This window comes from Hyperoodon ampullatus, assembly GCF_949752795.1.
Source record: "Hyperoodon ampullatus genome assembly, chromosome: 12".
NCBI classification, from domain to species: domain Eukaryota; kingdom Metazoa; phylum Chordata; class Mammalia; order Artiodactyla; family Ziphiidae; genus Hyperoodon; species Hyperoodon ampullatus.
Genome location: NC_136925.1, coordinates 73,385,378 through 73,410,439, shown reverse-complemented (window position 1 = coordinate 73,410,439; position 25,062 = coordinate 73,385,378).

Sequence of the window (25,062 nt, the reverse complement as noted above, 5' to 3'; positions counted from 1 at the left end):
GGTCTGAAGAGGTACAGTAAATTAAACAGCATAGAAGTTATTACCCTTTTATTCTACTTGTTGGGGAAAATGAATTGAACAGGTATTCTGAAAGAAAAACCTAACAAAGCTAAATTCCAAATGTAAGATTACCTCCCATTATTTGAGCTACATGTCTACTAGAAAAAATAATTCACCTTGTTCTGTTTGAAAGATTAATACTTTTTGAAACTGAGCTTCGCTAAATAGAAGCTAATATTGATATAAGAAAGTTACAGGGAAAAAAATCTGCCTCAAAAAGCATAGGATATATCAGACATTTTGACTACTACTTATTGACGTCTAAGTTCAGGTAAGTACTGTGCTAGGTAACATAAATGAAGAGCTAGCTAACATAAGAAATACAGATAATGTAGTTAAAACTACCATGCAAGGTAGGTATTATTATACCTACGTATTTTTCTAAAGACAAGTCCTAGACTCAAAGAGTTTGAGTGATTAGCCTAAGACCACAAAGCTATAGTTAGTAATAGAACTCACATTTGAACTTGGGCTCATCTGACTTTAAAGACCAGGTCTTTTCTTATCATACGTCACAGATTCCCAACACAATAAAATTAAGATGTTTAGTTAAAAGGGTGGAGGTTGAGAAGTTGACAAGTTAACAGAGACCAACTCAAACTCAAAAGTAGTATTTTCTTCAGCAGCTGAGAGAATTAAAACTAGGTGAACTCCCTTCTACTCCTATTTTCCCAGTTCATATCAGAATGATTGTTTTTGTTGATTTCTCTGACTAAACAAAACTTGCCTGGTGTGAGAACTGTGTTCAGCAAGGTCAAATTGCAGATTTCAAGTTTTCATTTGTATTGGCAAGTACTTCCTCCCATTGATAGGGAATGGAAAATCATTCCGCTGAACTGCCATTGGCTCTATACTAATGAAACAAGCAGTATCTGGCCTGCCTGACTGGCAAACCGACAGAAAGCAAACTTGTGATGTGCTCCATTTTGCTAACACTAAAAAGGTTAACATTAAGATATTATGGGCCAAAATAAGTTTTCCTTAATATAAGTGTTAGAGGAAAACTTTAAACATTAAAACTCAAAAGAAGAGTATTATTTAATAATTCAGATGAAAGTATAGTTAATAAACCAAAGAATAAAAAGAATTTACTAACTGAAAATTTACTCTTTTTGTGCACTTTTTTTCCCTCAATAATTCACTGTCATCTGTTATTCTCCCAGAACCTGTCTTCTGCACTAGCCAAACAGACAAGTTAAATGGTCAGAATCAACCCCCAGAAACTCTGAAGTTTTTGATGGTAGCACTAATCTCTATACTATACCTCGGAATGTGGCATTGTTTTTGACTTACTATTTTGGCAAGCTTGGGCAGGGGCTGGTTGCAGAGACCACACATTTTCTTTAACAGAGTAATTCTTTTGAATCGTTTTATTAAAAACAATCAGCATTCATATATTTCCACCAAAATCTTTTAAATTCTACACTTCTTTACTCTTGCTTCTCTTCTCTGTCTCTCTCTGCAGGACCATTCCAACCTCTACTTTATTATTTGGCTTCTGAGGCTTGTACCAGGATTGTTTTTTGTTTTTCTTCTTAGGTGAAACAAGAATGCTATTTTCTTTAACAAGGCAATTAAAATACTACAAATTCTTAAAATGCCCTGGTCTATGTTGTACCTATTTGTGGATAAATCAGACTGACTTTCTTTCTGAAGCCACTCAAACTGACACCCTGCAGTAGTATCCCTTTCCAGTGGTAGGTTGTTACAGTTCAAAACAAACAAACAAAAACCCACAAGAGTATAAAAGTATCCAATTGTAGATATTTTTATCTCATTTCTAAAACAGTATTGTGTCATACCAAGTTTAAAAATTAAGCAATTTGTTTCTATACATCTTCAAGGGGAATTTTTTTAAAAGCCAAGAAATATTTTGCATAAATGACTACAGATCTTAGAACTTAAGGGAAGTCTTCAGTTTTAGGAAAGCTAAAATTATTATTCATTAGCCAGAGAATAACAGAACAGGAAAAAGCTTACTGGTGCTAAGATTCAAACATCTGAAAAATGGTTACTGTTAAAGTAGGGTAGGGTGGGGTGGGATGTTTTCCCTTTTCCGTGAAAACACCAATATTCCCCATATCACAGGAATGTAAGAAAGTGACTGAGCCATTTAATCCATAATGTCAGTATAAATGTACAGTTTCACTGAAATTGCCTTAAAGAGGTAAGACAAACTTGTCTTTTAAAGGCTGGTTAAGAACACATAATTATATATGAATTATTTTTTCTACTCTGCTTTTAAAAATTTCTATTCACTTTTTCACTTTAATGTCAACAACTTCATAGGAATAGGTTAATGAATACTAATTTAGCTGCAAATAATTTCTTTCTTTTCTTCCTTTTAATTTCTCGGATGTTTTTTCAAACTTTTGGCTAGATTCAAAAAAATAGCATTCAGAAGACTGTGTGATATCTGAGTCTGTGCTTAAAACTAGAGATTCAAAGACTTAAGTCCAGTGCAAACACTTTTCAAAATCAGAAGGTGCTTACTACCAAAAAGAGTTGTGATACACAGGAAAACTATCACTAAGAGCCATTCAGCACTGAATGCACAGTATTTCTTGAGCTCCTTAAGTACAGGCCAGGCACTGAAGATATGGTGAAGTCAAGACTGAAAGGAAAATAAGACACGGTCTGTCCTTGAGACAGTTTAGTAATTTCCCAGGCTAAAAATGAAAAACAAATATTGCAATTTGACTGATTATTCCACTCTTTCTTCAAAAAACTTATCCACAATTTGCATTACTTTCTCTTCATAAAAGTTTTCCTTAATACTCTGTGAATTCTCTGAATTACCCCTTTTCACACAATAAAGGTATAATAACTAATGACAAAGCGAACATTTATTGAATACATAAACTGTACTAAATGTTTCACAAGTACTTCCATGAACTGGGATCTTATACGATATTTTTATCTACTTGTCAAAATGCTGAAATCCAGCTCATCAAGATATGTCACAACGTTTCCTCATCATAAAGACTTGGTTTACTCCTGACAGCATATTGACTAGATAACATGTGCAAACGCTCCAGAAAGTATTAGTGACCATAAATTACAGTTGAGTTTTAATTAACCTTATTCTATCAGAGAAGAGTGCTTTAGTTGTTCAAATAAACTGTGTATTAAACAATGTCCCCCACAGTGCTATGAAAGCTTCTTGGAAAGGTTACCAACATCAACTATTTTGTTTTACAACAGAACTCCGGATAAGCAACAGACAAAAAAGTTGCAGTTTATTGAGCCCCTTCTATATATCAGATAATTTACACAAAATGTATAATTTGGCATCACAACAACGCTATAGGTATTCTATTCATTTTACAGAGAAGAAAACAAGCTCAGAGAGGCTGAGAAATTGTAGTTGGCCCCAAATCACAAAGCTAGTATGTGGCAAACCAGGATTCAAACCAGGAGAGCAGACTCCACATTTTCTATTGAGCCACAAAGCAGCTTTCTGAAGCACTAACAATAGGAAATCGCTATTAACTAAAACTCTGAAGCACAAACATAATGTTGTTCCCAAGTTATGAAGTATATTTCTAAAAAAAGTTTCTTATTGGAGTATAGTTGATTTACAACGCTGTGTTAGTTTTGAAGTATATTCTTAAAGAAAAAAATTTATGTATGGAAGTTTTTGTTTTTGAAATCAAAGATAATATCCACTATGCAGTTTTTAAAAGAGCAAATATGCAATGTCTGTTCCCCAACCTCCTGTTCTGCTTTACTTTTCTCCACAGTACTTTTTTCTCCCAGACACGCTTGATTTTACTCATTTATTATATCTTCCACTACTAAAATGTAAACTATATGAGGACAGAAATTTTGTCTGTGTTATCCACTGCTGCTATCTCCAATATCTCAAAGAACCCTGTGCTCAATAAATATTTGTGAAACGATAGAAACCTTGGCACTTAGTAGGTATTCAATAAATATTAGTTTCTCTTTTACTATGCAGGAAACACTAAAAAGGTTAATGTTAAGATATTAAAGGTCTAAAGAAATTTACCACTCCCTTGATACCAAATTTTGAACTGAAACAGATTATCAGAAATCCAATAGAATTTCTTCCTCAAGTTTTACATTAAAAATGTTGAGGCAAATCAAAAAGATACATTCGGCAAAGCCTCATTTATAAAGCACTGTCAGGAAATACGGGGGTCTACATGAATTATATTTTGAACAAAGCACTTTTAAGTGGCAAAACTTTAATCAATTTTCACAGAGATCTCTCACTGATATTAATATTCACAATTTTGTTTTGTGGCAATTCTGACTTGGATCTCCTTCTAAAACATCAAGTTCTCAGCTGACGCATCTTACTGTGCTTTTAACAGTAGCCCATTCCTTCTGAGGATTAAGAAATTAGAAACTAAGCATACTTTGTAAAATGAGTCAACAAAAATCAAAGTGAAAAGTCTAAGTGAAATGCATAACTTTAATGCTAGAAGGCTAGTAGTAAGTACTACTTAGTACCAAACATTGTGTTTTGAGGCATGGAATACTTAGAAAATGAAGAAAAAGACAGCCATTCTTAATCTCTGACTCTTATCAAGATCACAGGCGAGTTTAGCAGTTAACTAAAGGGAATGTAAAAAGTACAGTACTGGGCTTCCCTGGTGGCGCAGTAGTTGAGAGTCCGCCTGCCGATGCAGGGGACACAGGTTCGTGCCCCGGTCCGGGAAGATCCCACATGCCGCGGAGCCGGGAAGACCCCACATGACGCGGAGCGGCTGGGCCCGTTGAGCCATGGCCGCTGAGCCTGCGCGTCCGGAGCCAGTGCTCCACAACGGGAGAGGCCACAACAATGAGAGGCCCGCGTACGGCAAAAAAAAAAAAAAAAAAAAAAAGTACCGTACTGGCCACCCTTGAGTACTTACTCAGGGATTTTAGCTTTCTGATTAAGTAAGTGTCCTCCTTGGTTTTTAGGGTCGGAATCATAAAAGAATGACATGTTAAAATATTATAAGTATTTTGGAAATATGAGCCAGAGGCAAATAAATATGAACATGCATACGTTTAGATTTCATACAATTTCCAAGTCTCCAAATCCTTACCATCTTAACACAGAGGACTAAAATAAAATGACATATAGACTGTGAGAGTCTACCTAAAGATTCAGCCCAAACCTCCTTAGAATCGTTCAGCATGATCATCTTCCTGTGCTTGGCACCCACCACTACCCACATCTCCATTTTCCTAGTTGCCTAAAACTGTGCATCTAATCCTCTACTAGCATCTTATCCCCTAGCTTCTCCTCCTTATTACTGTTTTGCCCCATTTTCACATTTGCCTCTATTATTTCCTCATAATCCTTCTATCTTATAGAGTCCCAATCTTAGATGGACCAAATAAAGATGACATAAGTGAAACAATGGAGAAGTGCTACTACTGTTCTCTCTTGGGTCATAGGAGCGTGGCCAGGTAGAGATATAATGAAACTGAAGCTTTTCTGAATTACAGTTTAACTTACAAACTTTGTATGTTGTAAAGATTATCAGGAACTTTTTTTCAAAACATCTATAACAAGGTAAACATTGCCTTTTAAATACGTTGATAACCATTAAAAAATACACTTTTAGTCTTGATGAATTTATACAACTAAAATAAATGCTGTTTCAGAAAATTCACACATTCCTCATGGGACTGTTTTGGCACGAAACTCACAAAGTTTCATGTAAGTGGTGCCCATCACACCCATTTTGCAAAATGCCATATGTTCATAGATACATATGTAGATTTCATCCTGAACAGTATTTTGAGAAAAGAATTTTCCTTACAGAGAAAACTACAGAAGTAGAATAAATTTTTATTTCTGTCAAGACACAAGACTAATCATGTTAAGACACTTAACCCAAGTATAACGTGTTACTAATACTAAACAAGCAATTCTCAATAATAACGTAACTGGGGATCTGAGTAGTGTGCCCACTTAACTCTGCAGAGTTTAAAAACCTCCTGATTTCATTAGATGCAATAACTGTATGCAAGTTTTAAACAATATCACTAGCTGAAGGCAAGCGCTTCTTTCCAGTAAAGAGAGGACCAAATATAGGTGTTATTTCAATCAAATCAGATTAAGTTAAAACTTATTTTTCAGGAAATTTGTATCGGATGAGACCGATCATTTACCCACTTCTTAACAGGTTACAAAAGCACAGGTTCTACTATGCGACAGTTCACTAAAGAGGGTTGAACCACTTGCATTTCACCAGTGTCCCCTGAGAATACTTCCGAACTCAAGAAAAGGTATTCCACGTGCCCAAGAGAAAAATGAAATAACGGAGTATATTCAGTGGACGACTTACTCATCTAATTAATGCATTCAACTTTCAGTTGATCCTTTAAAGATTTAAATCTTAAGCACCCTCTATTAGAAACTCATTAGGTTTAAGGGGAAAAAAACCCCAACAGAAGTTCTGAATCACTGGAATTTTTGTTCTATTTCCTGTTAACACACTGATAGTGGCATCATTCAATATATTCCTTCCAGACACGTTTTTTCAAAGCTATTGAATCCCTTTTAAACTTGGCCCTATTTTAATTTGTAACTCATTTATCTGACAATTCTTCCCATTGTTTCTAATTTAAGTGCTCAGCCAAAGCTTACAGTAAGATGAAGAGCGTGTCTGTCTTTATTAGAAAATGCAGTGGTTTCAAAATCTAAAGTTTCAAACTGTCAGGGTTTAAAACCAATCACGACTTCACTGTTCCAAGGAATTCAAAGATACTTTTTAAAAGGTGTCAATACTCTGCTACTGTACGAAGAGTGTGGTAAGCAGCAGTAGTGTAAAAACTGAAAGCAAAATTGTATTCCATGCCCACCAAAATTCCCGGCCAAATCTGAAATTGCATAATGAGCAACGTACTCTTTAAGAGTGAGCTAAAGCGCAAACGACTTCCTTTTATAAAATGCGAATCAACCTGACCCTAAAGTTCGACACTTTACAAACTTACCTAAAACAGACAAAATGGATGCAAAAGTATACTGCCTCACTGTTGCCTCAAATACGACCTTAGTGTTCAAGAACCTTCCAAAGAAGAGAGGCACTCAAAACAGCCTCGCACTGGGGACCCCAAAACGCATGAACTCCTGCGAGACCCCCGTGAAGCTGCAATTTCCCTCCACTCTCCTGGAAACCCAGCTTATCAGAAACATTTGAAGAATTCCTCCACGACAATTAAGCTGACTTGAAGAATGGAAACCGAACATCGCAAATATACTATATATGGAATGAAACATGGCCAAACGCATAGATACGAAGCCACACGGGCTCCGCCACTCTGCTATACTACCCAGCCCGAGCAGCCTTACAGCATCAGCAACGGGAAGATACACCTGTCACCTGTTCAGCGATACCCAGACCCTTTCAGCCTCCCGGCCCCAACCCCAATCTTAGGGTTTGAGGTTGACAGGACAGAAAGCTAGACCCATCCTCTGAAATCTAAGGGCCACACACTCACAGCGGGGCTGGCTCCCCACTTCCAGAAGGCTGCAGAAAACCCACATCGGAAAAGGAACGACGCTCTCCCCTCGACCTCCACGTAACTCCCTCGATCTCTGCCTGCAATACCCTCGCCCCTAAGTCATCCCTCTTCGGGCCACGGCTCCCCCAGAGGAGATCTCCGTCCCCCCCGCCCAGCCCCCCCATATCTCACACATGCCAAAGGGGCGGGCCGGGGGCACCCGTGCAGGCAGGGGCCCTCCCCGCCCCCGGCACCCTCCCCCACCCGGGGCTCTCCCCGGCGCCCGACTCCAATGAATCTCCCCCTCCCCCTACACACTTCTTCCCGGGAGCCCAGGCCGGGCCCGATGCTCCCCACCCCCGCCCGGTCTGGAGGACTTGGGGGGCCTCCCTCTCTGCCTCGCCACTGGGGAAGGAAGGAGGCGGAGGGAGGAAGAGCGAGAGGAAGAAGCGGACGCCCCGCAAGGGCCTCGCGAGTCGGCAGAGTCCCTTCCAGATGAAGGGGGGGTGCGGGGAGCTGAGGGGAGAGCCGGGATTGGGGATCCCGCCGAGGCCCCGCAGCGCTGTCCGCTTACCCTTCGCCGCCGCCGCTTCCCCCTCCTCCTCCTCGGCCGCCGCCGCCGCCGCCTCTCCCACTACGGCAGCCGTCTCCACCGTCGCCGTCGCCGCCGCCGCCGCCTCCACCACCACAGCCGCCGCCAGCGCCGCCGCCGCCTCCGATTCCACCCGGCAGGGGGGACACCTCAGCTCTCCCTCCCTCCCCGCTCAGCCCCTCCGATCGGCCGCCGCCGCCAACTCCCTCCGGCTGCCGCCGCCGCCGCCGCCGCCGCTCGTGGCTGAGGGGGAGGGGAGGGGGTCGGGCTGGGTCGCCCCGCCGGCGGCTGCTGCAGATCAAAAACGATGGCTGGGTGGCGTCGCCGCTCCCCGCTCCTCGGCTCCAGCTCGTTCGGCCTCCCTACCTCCTTCGGCCCCCACCCCCCTCGCGCTTGCTTGCCCTCCCCCCACCCCCCCAGCTCTCGCTCGCTCTCGCAGCGGCTCCGCCACTCCAGTGCAAATCAAAATACTGTCACACAATATGGCGGCGCGGCCGCCGGCAAACACCGCGAGATCTGTGGGCGCTGCTGAGGCGGCGGCTGTGACTAGGCCTCCCCCAGTCGGGCGGCGGGGGAGCGGCCATCGGCGGCGGCGGCGGCGGCGGTGGCGCGGAGATGCTCTTTCTCCGCCCTGCACCCCTCCCCCGACTCTCGCAGACTACACACCCGTCTTGCGAAGGCTGCAGGGAGAACGCTGCCCGGCCGCGCGGAGTGGCGCGGGCCGCCGCCGGGGCCGTGCTAGAGGGGGCGCCGAGGCAAACGGCCCGACGAGGGCCCAGGATCCTACTTTTTAAGTTTTATCCCGGCCGCCGTTACTTGGAGGGGGTGTGTGTGTGGAGAGAAAGAGCAGGTTTACCCCCCAACGGGGGCCGATAGCAGTTTGGGTTGAAAGGAGAAAAGAACTCAGCTCCCCGCGTCTTGGCCTGTCTGGAAGCGGGCGGCGGGACCAGTGGGGCTGCTGGCCTCGCCGCGCGGGTTGGGGGCTTCGAGCTCCGGGCGGGGGGCGGACCTGATGCCGGGGCACTGCAGCAACCCCGCGCCTTCCCCAGGCCCGGGCCGCCGAGGGCGGCAGGTGGGCCTGCGGCGGAGCCGGTTGTGCGGCCGCTGCGGGGCGGGGACACACCCCTTTGGAGGCGGGCGGCGCCGAGAGCCGCTGGCTGATGGGGGTGACCAGAGCAGGAGACCAGAGTCGTCCCGAGAGTGTGCGGGACACATCCTAGAAGGCTCAGAACTCGCAGCTTCGAGTTTGGGAAAAAATGTTGGGCTCTGAGTCTTCTTGAGCGCTGGAAAGAAAAAACCAGTCTAAATGCTGTAAGGGTTTTGTTGTTTCGATTTTATTTAAATTGCACGTTCCTAGAAGTCCTAGAAGCAGAGCCAAAGACACTTTAACTTGTGTGTGTGTGTGGGGGGGGTGGTCAGGCGAAGCAAACACTTCTGTCTCTATCTTCTTAAAGAAATATTTGTTTAATTTCCTCCTAAAATGAAACGTGTTTAACACTCACACGTTTCTCACCATGTAAGATATTTATTTAAACATTCTAGCGCTTTAATGGTGTCCAAAACACTACAATTTTTTTTTTTGTCCATTTCTCTGCCAGTTTCTTCCTTGAAACAATTCTCACTCCCCAGAAAAATCCTGAAGGACCATTTTTATTTTTCTATTTCCTGTATGAGCGCTGTAGTTACAGCGAGAGCCTTTAAACACACACACACACACACACACCCCCAAAACAAAACAAAAATCTGTTAAGAAGTACAGGCTTCTCTACGGTTAAGGTACTTTTGCCAGTTCTTTTCCCTTCACTCATCATTTAAAAATACCTGAAATATTGGGATAGGGCACCAGTTCAAAACCTTTACGACGTCAGAAGCCGGAAGTACTTATTATTACTTACTGTATCAGAATTTAAGTATTTTTCTCTCCATTGTCGATATTAAGAGGAGTAAATTAGGATTTTAAAAATGGGAAGACTATAGTTTTAATGTATGCAATGCTTGGTAATAAAAAAAAAATCACTGAACCTTAATACTTCACAGTAGTCCTTTCTGAGGAACTATTTCTGAACTAAATGTTGAAGTAATTGATGAAATGAGTTTAGAGAAATTGAATCCATTATTAAGTAAATTTCACTTCTCTTTGAAACCACTATAAAATATAGAGCCAACAATTGCTTTTGAAATGGTAGAATTACATATTTTATACAAAATATTGTTAGAAATTTAATGAAATGTATATATACATATTTTAATGGAAATGTAATGCATTGTAAACTTATGAACACGATAGGTGTGAATAGCTCAAGTCTAAGAACCAGTGGGTGGCAGAGAAGGTATGTATAACAATACATCCTTGCACCAACACTGAAGAGCTTTAACCCGGATCTAATCATGAGAAGCATCAAACAAACCCAAATAGAGGAAAATTCTACAAAATAGCTGGCCCGTATTCTTAAAACACGCTCAATGTCATGAAAACAAAACAAAACTGCAGATTAAAGGAAACTAAAGACAACAACTAAATGCAATATGTGACCCTGAACTAGATCTTTACTGGAGGAGGAAAATGCTATACTTTAGGATGTTATTGGGATAATCAATGCAGTTGGAATATGAACTAGATTCCGGACATTAAAGTACGTTAGTTTAATCTACGTTCCGTAGATTAAAGTACGTTATCCATGTTAAGTTTCCTGAATATATATTATATTATATTATATATTATATATATTGTGTATGAGAATATTCTTGTTCATCAGAAAACACACTGAAATATTCCCTGCGACCACCAGGGAAGTCCCCTTGGTTATTTTTAAATTTTAAAATAGTTTAAATATTTTTAAAAACTTGGTGAATATGGGAATTTCTCTACTATTCTTGCAATTTTTCACTGTATGAAATTATTGCAAAATAAGTTTTAAAAAACAAAGAGCTTTAAACTGCAGAGTTCCCTACTTAACCAAGAGAAGGAATGTTGTGAGATGGACAGGTAGAGATAGAGAAATAGATATCCTTTCATAATGGAACTAGCCATCTGTTTCTCCGTAACAGATGGGAGTTTTGGTCATTCAACTTTTCCTTCTTCTCACCTATTTAATCTACTTGAATTTGGAACAGAAATAGTTAGGAACGCTTACTATATATTTGGTAAATGTGATATCCATATTTAGTGATCCAATAAATATTCAGTGTCTATTATCCACAAGGCTCTGTGGAGAAGACATGAGGGAAGAAAGCAGACTGTGCCTTTCAGATGCTCTCTGTAACGATTAAAGAGATAAAACAAGATATAATCCCTATACTACATTCAAGAGTCTTTTAGTCTAGTGCTGTGTGGCCACCAGCTACCTGTAGCTATTTACGTTTAAATTAATTAAGCAAAATGAAATGTTCAGGCCCCCAGTTGCATTAGCCACATTTCAAGTGCTCATTAACCGTCTTCACAGAAAGTTCTATTATTGAACAGCACTGGTAGTAGAAGAGAACACACTGTAAATAACACCAATACAAAGTAGATGGTAATAAACACCACAGAAGCTTAGAAGGACAGTTTACTTTGCACGGGGTGGCAGTAGAGGAAATGTCAGGGACAGTTTCAAGAAGATTGTGTACAGACAAGTGGAGATGGAGCAAGAGTATTCCAGGCAAAGACAACATGAACAAAGCGGGAAGGGGAGAGGCACATTCAAGGGACAGCACTTCGTTCTATGTATCCATAGTGCAAGGTACGTAACAGAGTGTAGCGCTGTACAACACCACAAATGCTGAACTGCTGAGCTTGGACTAATTCTCTAAGCAACGGGAAGTTACTAAAGAAGTTGTCTTTTGGGGCTTCCCTGGTGGCGCAGTGGTTGAGAGTGTGCCTGCCGATGCAGGGGACGTGGGTTCATGCCCCGGTCCGGGAAGATCCCACATGCCACGGAGCGGCTAGTCCCGTGAGCCATGACCGCTGAGCCTGCGCGTCCGGAGCCTGTGCTCCGCAACGGGAGAGGCCACAACAGTGAGAGGCCCGCGTACCGCAAAAAAAAAAAGAAGTTGTCTTTTGGACAAGACAAAAAATATGATCAAACAGTTCTTTAGGAAGGATAATCTAGCAGCACATGTATGAAATGGATTAGAGTTGAGGGCATAAAGACTACATAGCATTGCAATAGCCCAAATGAGACATAATGAATTGATATAAAACGGTCTATCAGTAAGGATGTAACAAATTCCAATTTAAAATGGCTTAGGCCACAAGGAAATTTGTATCTCACAAATTTGGTAATTACAAAGTAAACTTTGGGTTCGAAAGATTCAGAAGCTTGATAATGTTGTCAAAGACCAGGCTCTTGCCACCTCTGCTCTGCTATCTTGGGTGTTGGCATCATTCTCCAGCTAATAACAGGAAGATGGTAATGGCAGCTCCAGGTGTCATTTCCTGAGGTCATAATGTCTGGAGGGAGAAAAGAGTTTCTTCTTACGAGAGGGAAAATGTTTCCCAGAACCACTCCCCCATCCCCCCTCTGACTTACCTCCCATCTCCTAGGCCATAGTTGAATCACATGCCTATTCATGAAGCAGTCCTGGGTTTACATGATGGAACAAGTGTGAAGGAGTCAAAGACGGAGAGATGAGAGTCAAAGATGACTACAATTTAAGCCTAAATGACTACGGTCCATAGGAAGAAGAGAAATTATTCAGGGAAAGATGATGATTTTTGTGAGAGTCCTACTCTGAGGTATCTAGGTGGAAATGATCAGCATATGAAAACGGGATTGACGTACAGAGTGAAGATCAAAGTTGGGGATATGCATTGGATGTCCTCTGCAGAGAGAAAATCAACAAAGCCATGAGATTGCCAAAGGAAAGGAGGGGTAGAGAGGGTCTACAGCACAATTTCAGAAAATAAAGTGGATGCAGGGAAAGTATGGTCAGAGAAGTAGGCCGTATATTATACATAAATCAAGGGGAATGGATGGAGTTTCAAGAAAGCCAACAGTGTTAAGTGCTATGGAGAGATTCAGGATGATGAAGATTTAGAAACTTTGGGTTGCCAACTAGGTAACTGTGATCTTTAAGAGAGATGTTTCATAGTAAGGTAGAAGCAGATATATTTCAGGAGTTAAGTGATAAGCAGATAGATAGGAAGAAGCATGAAATATTGACTATTCTTTCAAAAAGTTTAGTAGTCACAAAAGGAAAAGCTATATGAATGAAGGTGTTTATAGCAATATTTATTTATAAGACAAAATTGGAAGCAACTGAAATTTATGAATGTATTATTATTTTAAAAATTAGGATTTGTGTACTCAGTTGTATGTGATGCAGTCAATTAAATAATTAAGATTATGGAACAATATGGAAAAATATTTATTAAGCAAAGGAAGAAGACAGGAAACTTAAAAAAAACACCAAAGACGTGGATTGTAACAGCAAAAAGTATATATACGTGTGCATATGTAGGATACTATAAAATATATAAAATAATTATAATTGTTTTGGGGTTGTTGAGCAATGGGATATATATTTTCCAAACTTTGTATGTTATAGAAATTTTATAATTAAAACACATATGCCTATATTTAAAAATATTAAATGGCAAAGACAGGGACTGGGAACTTGAGGTAACTGTAAGGTTGAAAAACATTTGCTTTTTTGGCTTGTTTTGCTTTGGCAAGAAATAAAAGACATTTGGCTGTGTTTATAGGCTGGGGGTAAAAATTCAAAGTAGAGGGAAAGACTGAAGGTGCAAGAATGAGGTGATGACTCGAGCATCTAAGAGAAACTCATAGGAATAATATTGAAGGCACAAGAAGAGAGTTTAGCTTTTTAGGACAAGGGACATTTTCTGAGACAAAAATAATTAAGAAAGGAAGACTATCTTAAAATATCTGTGTGTGTTTGTGCATGTGTGTGTGCAAATTGAAAGGTGATTCTAAAATTTATGTGGAAATAGAAGGGTCTGTAGTAACCAAGACAATTTTGAAGAAGAACAAACTTAAGACTTAACACTACCAAGTTTAAAGACTCATTAAAAGTCTCAGTAATTAAGACAGTGTGGTATTGGCACAGAGACAGATGAATACACAAAAGGAACATAATAGAGAATCCAGAAATAGAACTTGATTTATGACAAAGGCACTGCTGCAATTCAGTGAGAAAAGGATATATTTTCAACAAATGGTGCTGGAACAATTGGCCATTCATATGGAAAAAATGGATACTTGACTCCTACCTCACACCATATACAAAAATTAATTCAAGATGGATCATAGACCTAAATGGGAAGTTTAAAAAAGCTTCTATTAATCAAAAGACACTATCAGGAAAGTGAATAAAAAGAACATATTTCAATACATATATCTGACAATGGGCTCACATTCAAAATATATGAGAAAATTTCCATAAATCAAAAAGAAAAACCAAACAACCCAATTTTTAAAAGAAGGAAAAACTCTTGAAGAAGTACCCTATAAGATGATTTCCAAATGGCCAATAAGTTCACAGAAAAGTGTTCAACATAATTTCTTATCAGGAAAATGCAAATTACAAACGCAATCACATATCAGTACCTACCTAACGGAAGGGCTAACGTTAAAAAGTCTAACAGTGCCAAGTGTTAGCAAAGAAAAGTGTAGAGCAACCTGAACTCTCATATACTGCAGATGGGATTGTAAATTGGTTCAACCACATTGGAAAACTCTTTGACAGTGTCTACTAAAGCTAAACATATGCCTACTTTATGACCTAACTATGTTGTTTTATTTTATGTGTCAACTCGGCTGGGCCATGGTGCCCAAACAGCTGGCTGAACATTATTCTGGGTGTTTTTGTATGAGATTAACATTTAAATTGGTGGACTTCGAATACAGCAGATTGCCCTCCACAATGTAGATGGGCTTCATCCAATCATTGAAGGCTTGAATAGAACAAAAGAAAAACTTTTCCCCAAATAGGAGGAATTTCCCCAACTAGACGGATTCCTGACTTGAACTGGAACATAGGCTCTTCCTGGTTCTCCAGCCTGATGGCTTTTGAACAGAAACTGCAACATTGGCTCCCCTGGCTATCCAGGCTGCCAGCTCATCCTGTAGATTTTGGACTTGCCAGCCTACATAATCATGTGAGCCAATTTCCTATAATCTCTCCATCATTCTTTCTCTCTGTATCCTATTGGTTCTGTTTCTCTGGAGAATTCTTATACACCAACAACTTCATTCCTGGGTATACACTCAGGAGAAATAAATGCACATGTCCATCAAAAAACTGATAAATGGAATATTATTCAGCAATAAAAAACAATGAAGCGGGGCTTCCCTGGTGGCGCAGTGGTTGGGAATCTGCCTGCCAATGCAGGGGACACGGGTTCGAGCCCTGGTCTGGGAAGATCCCACATGCTGCGGAGCAACTAGCCCCGTGAGCCACAAATACTGAGCCTGCGCGTCTGGAGCCTGTGCTCCGCAACGAGAGGCCGCGATAGTGAGAGGCCTGCGCACCGCGATGAGGAGTGGCCCCCACTTGCCACAACTAGAGAAAGCCCTCACACAGAAACGAAGAGCCAACACAGCCATAAATAAATGAATAAATAAATAAATAAAATTAAAAAACAAAACAAAACAAACAATGAAGCACTGATACATGCTACAACAGTGATGGACTTTGAACACCTTCTGCTAAATGAAAGAAACTAGTCACAAAGGACCACATATTGTATGTTTCCATTTATATGAACTGTCCAGAATAGGTGAATTCATAGAGATAGAAAGTATATTAGTGGTTGCCAGAGGCTGGAGGAAAGGGTAGAATATGGAGTGGCTTTTAATTGGTACACAGTTTCCTTTGGGGATGATGAAAATGTTCTACAGTTATATATTGGTGATGGTTTCATAACTCTGAGTTTACTAAAACTCACTGAATTTTGCACTTTGCAAAGGTAATTTTATGGTATGTGAATTATATTTTAATAAAACAGTTACATATTTTAAAAAGAATTAATTACTGATACACTTAACAAAATCAGTGAATCTCATGAACATTCTGAGAGGAGAAGAAAAAAACAGACAGAGGGCTTCCCTGGTGGTGCAGTGGTTGAGAGTCCGCCTGTCGATGCAGGGGACGTGGGTTCGTGTCCCGGTCCGGGAAGATCCCACATGCCGCGGAGCGGCTGGGCCCGTGAGCCATGGCCGCTGAGCCTGCGCGTCCGGAGCCTGTGCTCCGCAACGGGAGAGGCCACAACAGTGAGAGGCCCACGTACCGCAAAAAAAAAAAAAAAAAAAAAAAGACAGAAAAGAATACACATTGTATAATTCTGTATATGTGAAGTTCAAGAACAGGCAAAAGTAATTGATGGTAATACAATTCAGAATAGTGGTTACCTCTGGGGGGTACAGGACGAGGAGTTTTGATTAGGAGGACTCATGCGGGAGCCTACTGGGGCACTAAAATATTCTTCAGGGTGGTGATTGTTTGGATTTAAACACATGCAAAAATCCATCGAGTTATATATACACTAAAGTTAAGCGTGACTTAGGCACTTTAGTGAAAATATTTTGTACTTCAATAAAAACATTTTCTAAAAGGAGAACAATGGGTGACAATGTAGAGAAATTTAATCTTAGAAAGAGGGACAGTAGAGAGGTTGTGGTGGCCTCCGAGCTTTCAAATATGCAGAAAGCAAGGTCCTTTGCTCAGAGTAAGAGTGTTGGGAAGGGGATTAAAAACGTGTGGAAAGGAGATAGTGATAAGAAGCAAGGGGGTCACTCATTAATTGTTGTCTTATTTCTCTCTAGGATAAACAATGTGATTTATGTCACATACTCTCATGTGTACAAAATATGGTATGTGTGTGCTGTGTGATGCCACTGTGGGTAGAAGCACCAGAAGTTTTTATGAATAATTTAAAAGCTTATTCCAGGAGAATAATAATAACAGACAGATCCATGAGAAATCAACAGTCTTTTTCATGGACTCAGCTACCCTTTGCCTCAGGACTAGACTTGAAAACAGAGAGAATTAGAATGGCTAATATTCTCATCTTTGTCTCTCCCTTTCACCCTGGATCATAAACTCTTGAATAAAAATCTGTTTCATTCAGAATAGTTTATGCCAGCATAATTAGCTAGTGCTTAAATTCCATAATCTAGCTTTAGGCTGGACTTGGGTGCTCAGTACTTTTAAGGCTCTTTTTCACCTTTGGATAACCATTAGTTAAAAAGTCTGTTATCTTCCCAACCAACCAGTCATGCTGATTTCCATTTTTGAGACTAGATCATGATGCAAGACCTTATCAGAAAATGTTGCAACTGTCTGATGTAGAATATGGCACGTTGATACACTGGCGTGATGCACAAATGTGATAGGAACCCAGAGCATATAAAATTTACCAGTTATAAACCACTATTTATTATAGAGTGCTTTACAATTTACAAGGTTTTCTCACATATATTATCATCTCTGTTTGTCACAGTTTCTTTTGTTTTATACATTATTACTACCACCACCAATTCACAACTAAAGATTTTAAGGTTCAACAGGTTAAATGACTTACTTTAGATTGGGTAATCTAAAACAATTATTAAGTGAACAGTGGGACTTTGAACAGATCCTCTGACCACATAGCCCAGGTCCTTTTCACCATACCATCCTGCAAGACATCTTCTCTTTGCTTAAAAAAATTTACAGTGATGATAATAATAGGGTGGGCAGTTTAAGAGAAACAAAGTTACTCTGGAAATTCAGAAGAGGAGGGGATCACAGGAAAGGTTTCTTGGGGATTATATTCCAGCTGGGCCTTGAAGAGGTGACGGGCTTGCAAAAGACCAAAAAAACCCCAGAACCAAACCAAACAAACAAAAACAAGGGAAGGCATTGCAGGTGCATGTAATAGTAGATGCAAAGCCATAGAGTCAGAAAAGCATAGACCATATTTTGGGAATATTCAGTAGTTTGGTTTTGTTGAACTGTAGGAAGAATGTAGGATAGTGGTAGGAGAGAAGACAGAAAAAGGTAGCACTACGAATTAAGTTTGGTAGGCAGTAGTGTACCATTGAAGTCTTACGAGCAATGGAATATACTTGCATCTGTACTTCATCTGTCCTCTATTCGGTGGAGAAAGAAGAGGCTGGAGGTGGGAAGACCACAAAGCCAATCATTTCTAGGCAAAGGTATGGACAACCTGAACAAACCTGTGGCAATAAAAAAGAAAAAGGAGCAAGAGAAATTTCGATGGTAGATTTTTTTAAACATCATTATTGGAGTATAATTGTTTTACAATGGTGTGTTAGTTTCTGCTTTATAACAGTGTATCAGCTGTATGTATACATATATCCCCATAACTCCTCCCTTTTGCGTCTCTCTCCAACCCTCCCGACCCCACCCCTCTAGGTGGTCACAAAGCACCGAGCTGATCTCCCTGTACGATGCAGCTGCTTCCCACTAGCTATCTGTTTTACATTTGGTAGTGTATATATGTCCATGCCACTCCCGCACTTCGTCCCAGTTTACCCTTTCCCCTCCCCGTGTCCTCAAGTCCATTCTCTACATCTGTGTCTTTATTCCTGTCTTGCCCCTGGTTCTTCAGGACCATTTTTTTTTTTAAGATTCCATTTATATGTGTTAGCATACAGTATTTGTTTTTCTCTTTCTGACTTACTTCACTCTGTATGACAGACTCTAGGTCCATCCACCTCACTACAAATAACTCAATTTCGTTTCTTTTTATGGCTGAGTAATATTCCATTGTATATATGTGCCACATCTTTATCCACTCATCTGTTGATGGACACTTAGGTTGCTTCCATGTCCTGGCTATTGTAAATAGACCTGCAATGAACATTGTGGTGCATGACTCTTTTTGCATTATGGTTTTCTCAGGGTATATGTGCAGTAGTGGGATTGCTGGGTCGTATGGCAGTCCTATTTTTAGTTTTTTAAGGAATCTCCATAATGTTCTCCATAGTGGCTTATCAATTTGCATTCCCACCAACAGTGCAAGAGGGTTCCCTTTTCTCCACACCCTCTCCAGCATTTATTGTTTGTAGATTGTTTGATGATGGCCATTCTGACTGGTGTGAGATGATACCTCACTGTCATGTTTTTCTCTAATGATTAGTGATGTTGAGCATCCTTTCATGTGTTTCTTGGCCATCTGTATATCTTCTTTGGAGAAATGTCTATTTAGGTCTTCTGCCCATTTTTGGATTGGGTTGTTTGTTTTTTTGATATGGAGCTGCATGAGCTGCTTGTAAATTTTGGAGATTAATCCTTTTGTCAGTTGCTTCATTTGCAAATACTTTCTCCCATTCTGAGGGTTGTCTTTTCATCTTGTTTATGGTTTCCTTTGCTGTGCAAAAGCTTTGAAGTTTCATTAGGTCCCAATTGTTTGTTTTTGTTTTTTTTCCATTTATCTAGGAGGTGTGGTTTATGTCATAGGGTGTTCTGCCTATGTTTTCCTCTAAGAGTTTTATAGTGTCTGGCCTTACATTTAGGTCTTTAATCCATTTTGAGTTTATTTTTGTGTATGGTGTTAGGGAGTGTTCTAATTTCATTCTTTTACATGTAGCTGTCCAGTTTTCCTGGCACCACTTATTGAAGAGGCTCTCTTTTCTCCATTGTATATTCCTGCCTCCTTTATCAAAGATAAGGTGACCATAGGTGCGTGGGTTTATCTCTGAGCTTTCTATCCTGTTCCATTGATCTATATTTCTGTTTTTGTGCCAGTACCATACTCTCTTGATTAATGTGGCTTTGTAGAATAGTCTGAAGTCCGGGAGCCTGATTCCTCCAGCTCTGTTTTTCTTTCTCAAGATTGCTTTGGCTATTCGGGGTCTTTTGTGTTTCCACACAAATTGTGAATTTTTTTGTTCTACTTCTGTGAAAAATGCCATTGAGAGGTTGAAAGTGATTGCACCGAATCTGTAAATTGCTTTGGGTAGTATAGTCATTATCACAATGTTGATTCTTCCAATGCATGAACATGGTATATCTCTCCATCTGTTTGTATCATCTTTAATTTCTTTCATTAGTGTCTTATAGTTTTCTGCATACAGGTCTTTTGTCTCCTTAGGTAGGTTTATTCCTAGATATTTTATTCTTTTTGTTGCAGTGGTACATGGGAGTGTTTCCTTAATTTCTCTTTCAGATTTTTCATCATTAGTGTATAGGAATGCAAGAGATTTCTGTGCATTAATTTTATGTCCTGCTACTTTACCAGATTCATTGATTAGCTCTAGTAGTTTTCTGGTAGCATCTTTAGGATTCTCTATGTATAGTATCATGTCATCTGCAAACAGAGACAGCTTTACTTCTTCTTTTCCAATTTGGATTCCTTTTATTTCTTTTTCATCTCTGATTGCTGTGGCTAAAACTTCCAAAACTATGTTGAATAATAGTGGTGAGAGTGGACAACCTTGTCTTCTTCCTGATCTTAGAGGAAATTGTTTCAGTTTTTCACCATTGAGAATGATGTTAGCTGTGGGTTTGTCATATATGGCCTTTATTATGTTGAGGTAAGTTCCCTCTCTGCCTACTTTCTAGAGGGTTTTTGTCATCAATGGGTGTTGAATTTTGTCAAAAGCTTTTTCTGCATCTACTTAGATGATCATATGGTTTTTCTCCTTCTATTTGTTAATATGGTTTACCACATTGATTGATTTGCATATACTGAAGATTCCTTGCATTCCTGGGATGAACCTCACTTGATCATGGTGTATGATCCTTTTAATGTGCTGTTGGATTCTGTTTGCTAGTATTTTGTTGGGCATTTTTGCATCTATGTTCATCAGTGATATTGGCCTGTAGTTTTCTTTTCTTGTGACATCTTTGTCTGGTTTTGGTATCAGGGTGATGGTGGCCTCGTAGAATGAGTTTGGGAGTGTTCCTCCCTCTGTCATATTTTGGAAGAGTTTGAGAAGGATAGGTGTTAGCTCTTCTCTAAATGTTTGGTAGAATTCGCCTGTGAAGACATCTGGTCCTGGGCTTTTGTTTGTTGGAAGATTTTTAATCACAATCTCAATTTCAGTACTTGTGATTGGTCTGTTTATATTTTCTATTTCTTCCTGGTTCAGTCTTGGAAGGTTGTGCTTTCCTAAGAATTTGTCCATTTCTTCCACGTTGTTCATTTTATTGGCATATAGTTGCTTGTAGTAATCTCTCATGATCCTTTGTATTCCTGCAGTGTCAGTTGTTACTTATCCTTTTTCATTTCTAATTCTATTGATTTGAGTCTTCTCTCTTTTTTTCTTGATGAGTTTGGCTAATGGTTTATCAACTTTGTTCATCTTCTCAAAGAACCAGCTTTTAGTTTCACTGATCTTCGCTATTGTTTCCTTCATTTCTTTTTCATTTATTTATGATCTGATCTTTATGATTTCTTTCCCTCTGTTAACTTTGGGATGTTTTTGTTCTTCTTTCTCTAATTGCTTTTGGTGTAAAGTTGGGTTGTCTATTTGAGATGTTTCTTGTTCCTTGAGGTAGGATTGTATTGCTATAATCTTCCCTCTTACAACTGCTTTTGTTGCATCCCATAGGTTTTGCATTGTCGTGTTTTCATTGTCATTTGTTTCTGGTATTTTGTGATTTCCTATTTCATTTCTTAAGTGATGTCTTGGTTATTTAGTACTGTATTGTTTAGTCTCCATGTGTTTTTATTTCTTACAGATTTTTTTCCTGTAATTGATATCTAGTCTCATAGTGTTATGGTCAGAAAAGATCCTTGATATGATTTCAATTTTCTAAAATTACCAAGGCTTCATCTGTGACCCAAGATATGATCTATCCTGGAGAATGTTCCATGAGTGCTTGAGAAGAAAGTGTATTCTGTTTTTTTGGGATGGAATGTCCTATAAATATCAATTAAGTCCATCTTGTTTAATGTATTATTTAAAGCTCGTGTTTCCTTATTTATTTTCATTTTGGAGGATCTGTCCATTGGTGAAAGTGGGGTCTTAAAGTCCCCAACTATGACTGTGTTATGTTGATTTCCCCTTTTATGGCTGTCAGCATTTGCCTTATGTATTGAGGTGTCCCTATATTGGGTGCATAAATATTTACAATTGTTATATCTTCTTCTTGGATTGATCCCTTGATCGTTATGTAGTGTCCTTCTTTGTCTCTTGTAATAGTCTTTATTTTAAAGTCTATTTTGTCTGATATGAGAATTGCTACTCTAGCTTTCTTTTGATTTGCATTTGCATGGAATATCTTTTTCCATCCTCTCACTTTCAGTCTGTATGTGTCCCTCGGTCTGAAGTGGGTCTCTTGTAGACAGCATATATACGGGTCTTCTTTCTATATCCATTCAGCCAGTCTCTGTCTTTTGGTTGGAGCATTTAATCCATTTACATTTAAGGTAGTTAGCGATATGTATGTTCCTACTACCATTTTCTTAATTGATTTGTGTTTGTTATTGTCGGTCTTTTCCTTCTCTTGTGTTTCCTGCCTAGAGAAGTTCCTTTAGCATTTGTTGTAAAGCTGGTTTGGTGACGTTGAATTCTCTTAGCTTTTGCTTGTCTGTAAAGGTTTTAATTTCTCCCTCGAATCTGAATGAGGTTCTTGCTGGGTAGAGTAATCTTGGTTGTAGGTTTTTCCCTTTCATCAGTTTAAATATGTCTTGCCACTCCATTCTGACTTGTAGAGTTTCTGCTGAAAGATCAGCTGTTAACATTATGGGGATTCCCTTGTATGTTATTTGTTGTTTTTCCCTTGCTGCTTTTAATATGTTTTCTTTGTATTTAATTTTGATAGTTTGATTAATATGTGGCCTGGCGTGTTTCTCCTTGGATTTATCCTGTATGGGACTCTCTGTGCTTCCTGGACTTGATTGACTGTTTCCTTTCCCATATTAGGGAAGTTTTCAAGTATTATCTCTTCAAATATTTTCTCAGTCCCTTTCTTTTTCTCTTCGTCTTCTGGGACCCCTATAATTCGAATATTGTTGTGTTTAATGTTGTCTGAGAGGTCTCTAAGACTGTCCTCAATTCTTTTCATTCTTTTTTCTTTATTCTGCTCTGCGGTAGTTATTTCCACTATTTCATCTTCCAGGTCACTTATCCGTTCTTCTGCCTCAGTTATTCTGCTATTGATTCCTTCTAGAGAATTTTTAATTTCATTTATTGTGTTGTTCATCATTGTTTCTTTGCTTTTTAGTTCTTCTAAGTCCTTGTTTAAAGTTTCTTGTATTTTCTCCATTCTATTTCCAAGATTTGGGGTCATCTTTACGATCATTATTGTGAATTCTTTTTCAGGTAGACTGCCTATTTCCTCCTCATTTGTTTGGTCTGGTGTGTTTTTACCTTGTTCCTTCATCTGCTGTGTGTTTCTCTGTCTTATCTTGCTTAATTTACTGTGTTTGGAGTCTCCTTTTCACAGGCTGCAGGTTTGTAGTTCCCATGTTTTTGGTGTCTGACCCCAGTGGCTAAGGTTGGTTCAGTGGGTTGTGTAGGCTCCCTGGTGCCTGTATTCTCGTGGATGAGGCTGGATTTTGCCTTTCTGGTGGACAGGACCACATCCAGTTGTGTGTTTTGGGGTGTCTGTGACCTTATTATGATTTTAGGCAGCCTCCCTGCTAATTGGTGGGGTTGTGTTCCTGTCTTGCTAGTTTTTTGGTATAGAGTGTCCAGCACTGTAGCTTTCTGGTCATTGATTGGAGCTGGGTCTTAGCGTTGAGATGGAGATCTCTGGGAGAGCTTTCACTGTTTGATGTTGCATGGAGCCAGGTGGTCTCTCGTGGACCAATATCCTGAACTCGGCTCTCCCACCTCAGGGGCACAGGCCTGACACCCAGCCGGAGCACCAAGACCCTGTCAGCCACACGGCCAGGTACGTGGGGAGTTTCTTGCCTCTTGGGAAGTCTGAGGTCTTCTACCAACATTCAGTAGGTATTCTGTAGGAATTGTTCCACATATAGATGTATTTCTGATGTATTTGTGGGAGGAAGGTGATCTCCACGTCATACTCCTCCGCCATCTTGAAGGTTTCCCAGATGGTAGATTTTTATAAAATCATTTTAGGCAAATGAAAGGGGTGAGGAAGAAAAAACTTATCAAAGAAAGACTGATTTTGAGCCTAAAAAATGGTGAATTGTTATCACATTAACAGAAACAGAGAAGTGCTTTAGGTGGAAATAATGAATTAGGTTTTCAATGTGTTGAACAATGGTTTTAGTTGCCCTCTGCAGCTTTCCAAACCTCTGTCATTCAGATGTTTAAAGATGAGAGGATGAATTGTCAAAGAATACGAATGGCCAATAAATGTATGAAAATGTGTTACTTCATTAAAAATACAAAGGAGGTATTTTTTTCTTCCAGTGTATCAGATGGAGAAAGATTGAAAAGACCAACTATTCAGAAACAAACTTAAGAAATATTTAGGATTTATAAGAAAATGAAAAGCTCTGCTGAAGAAAACAAGAAAAACTAGAAGAAAAATAGAAATAATATACCTTGAGTTGGAAGATAATATTTTAAGGACAAAATTGTCCCCAATGTTATAAATTTAACTCAAGCACAATCAAAGGTTGAGAAAGTAATTTTAAAGAGCATCTGGATATTTTATTAAATAAAAGTTGCAGAACAGTGTGTATAGCATGCTACAGTTTTTGTAAAGAAAAGGGGAAATACACACACACACACACACACACACACACACTGGGGAGGAAAATGGGGGCAGCTGAGACGAGGGGGAGAGAGTGAGACATCTCATTTTTTTAAAATTAATTTTTATTGGAGTATAGTTGATTTACAACTTTGTGTTAGTTTCTGCTGTACAGCAAAGTGAATCAGTTACACATATACATATATCCACTCTTTTTAAGATTCTTTTCCCATATAGGTCATTACAGAGTATTGAGTAGAGTTCCCTGTGCTATACAGTAGGTCCTTACTAGTTGTCTATTTTATATATAGTAGTGTGTACATGTCAGTCCCAATCTCCCAATTTATCCCTACCCCCACCTTCCCCCTTGG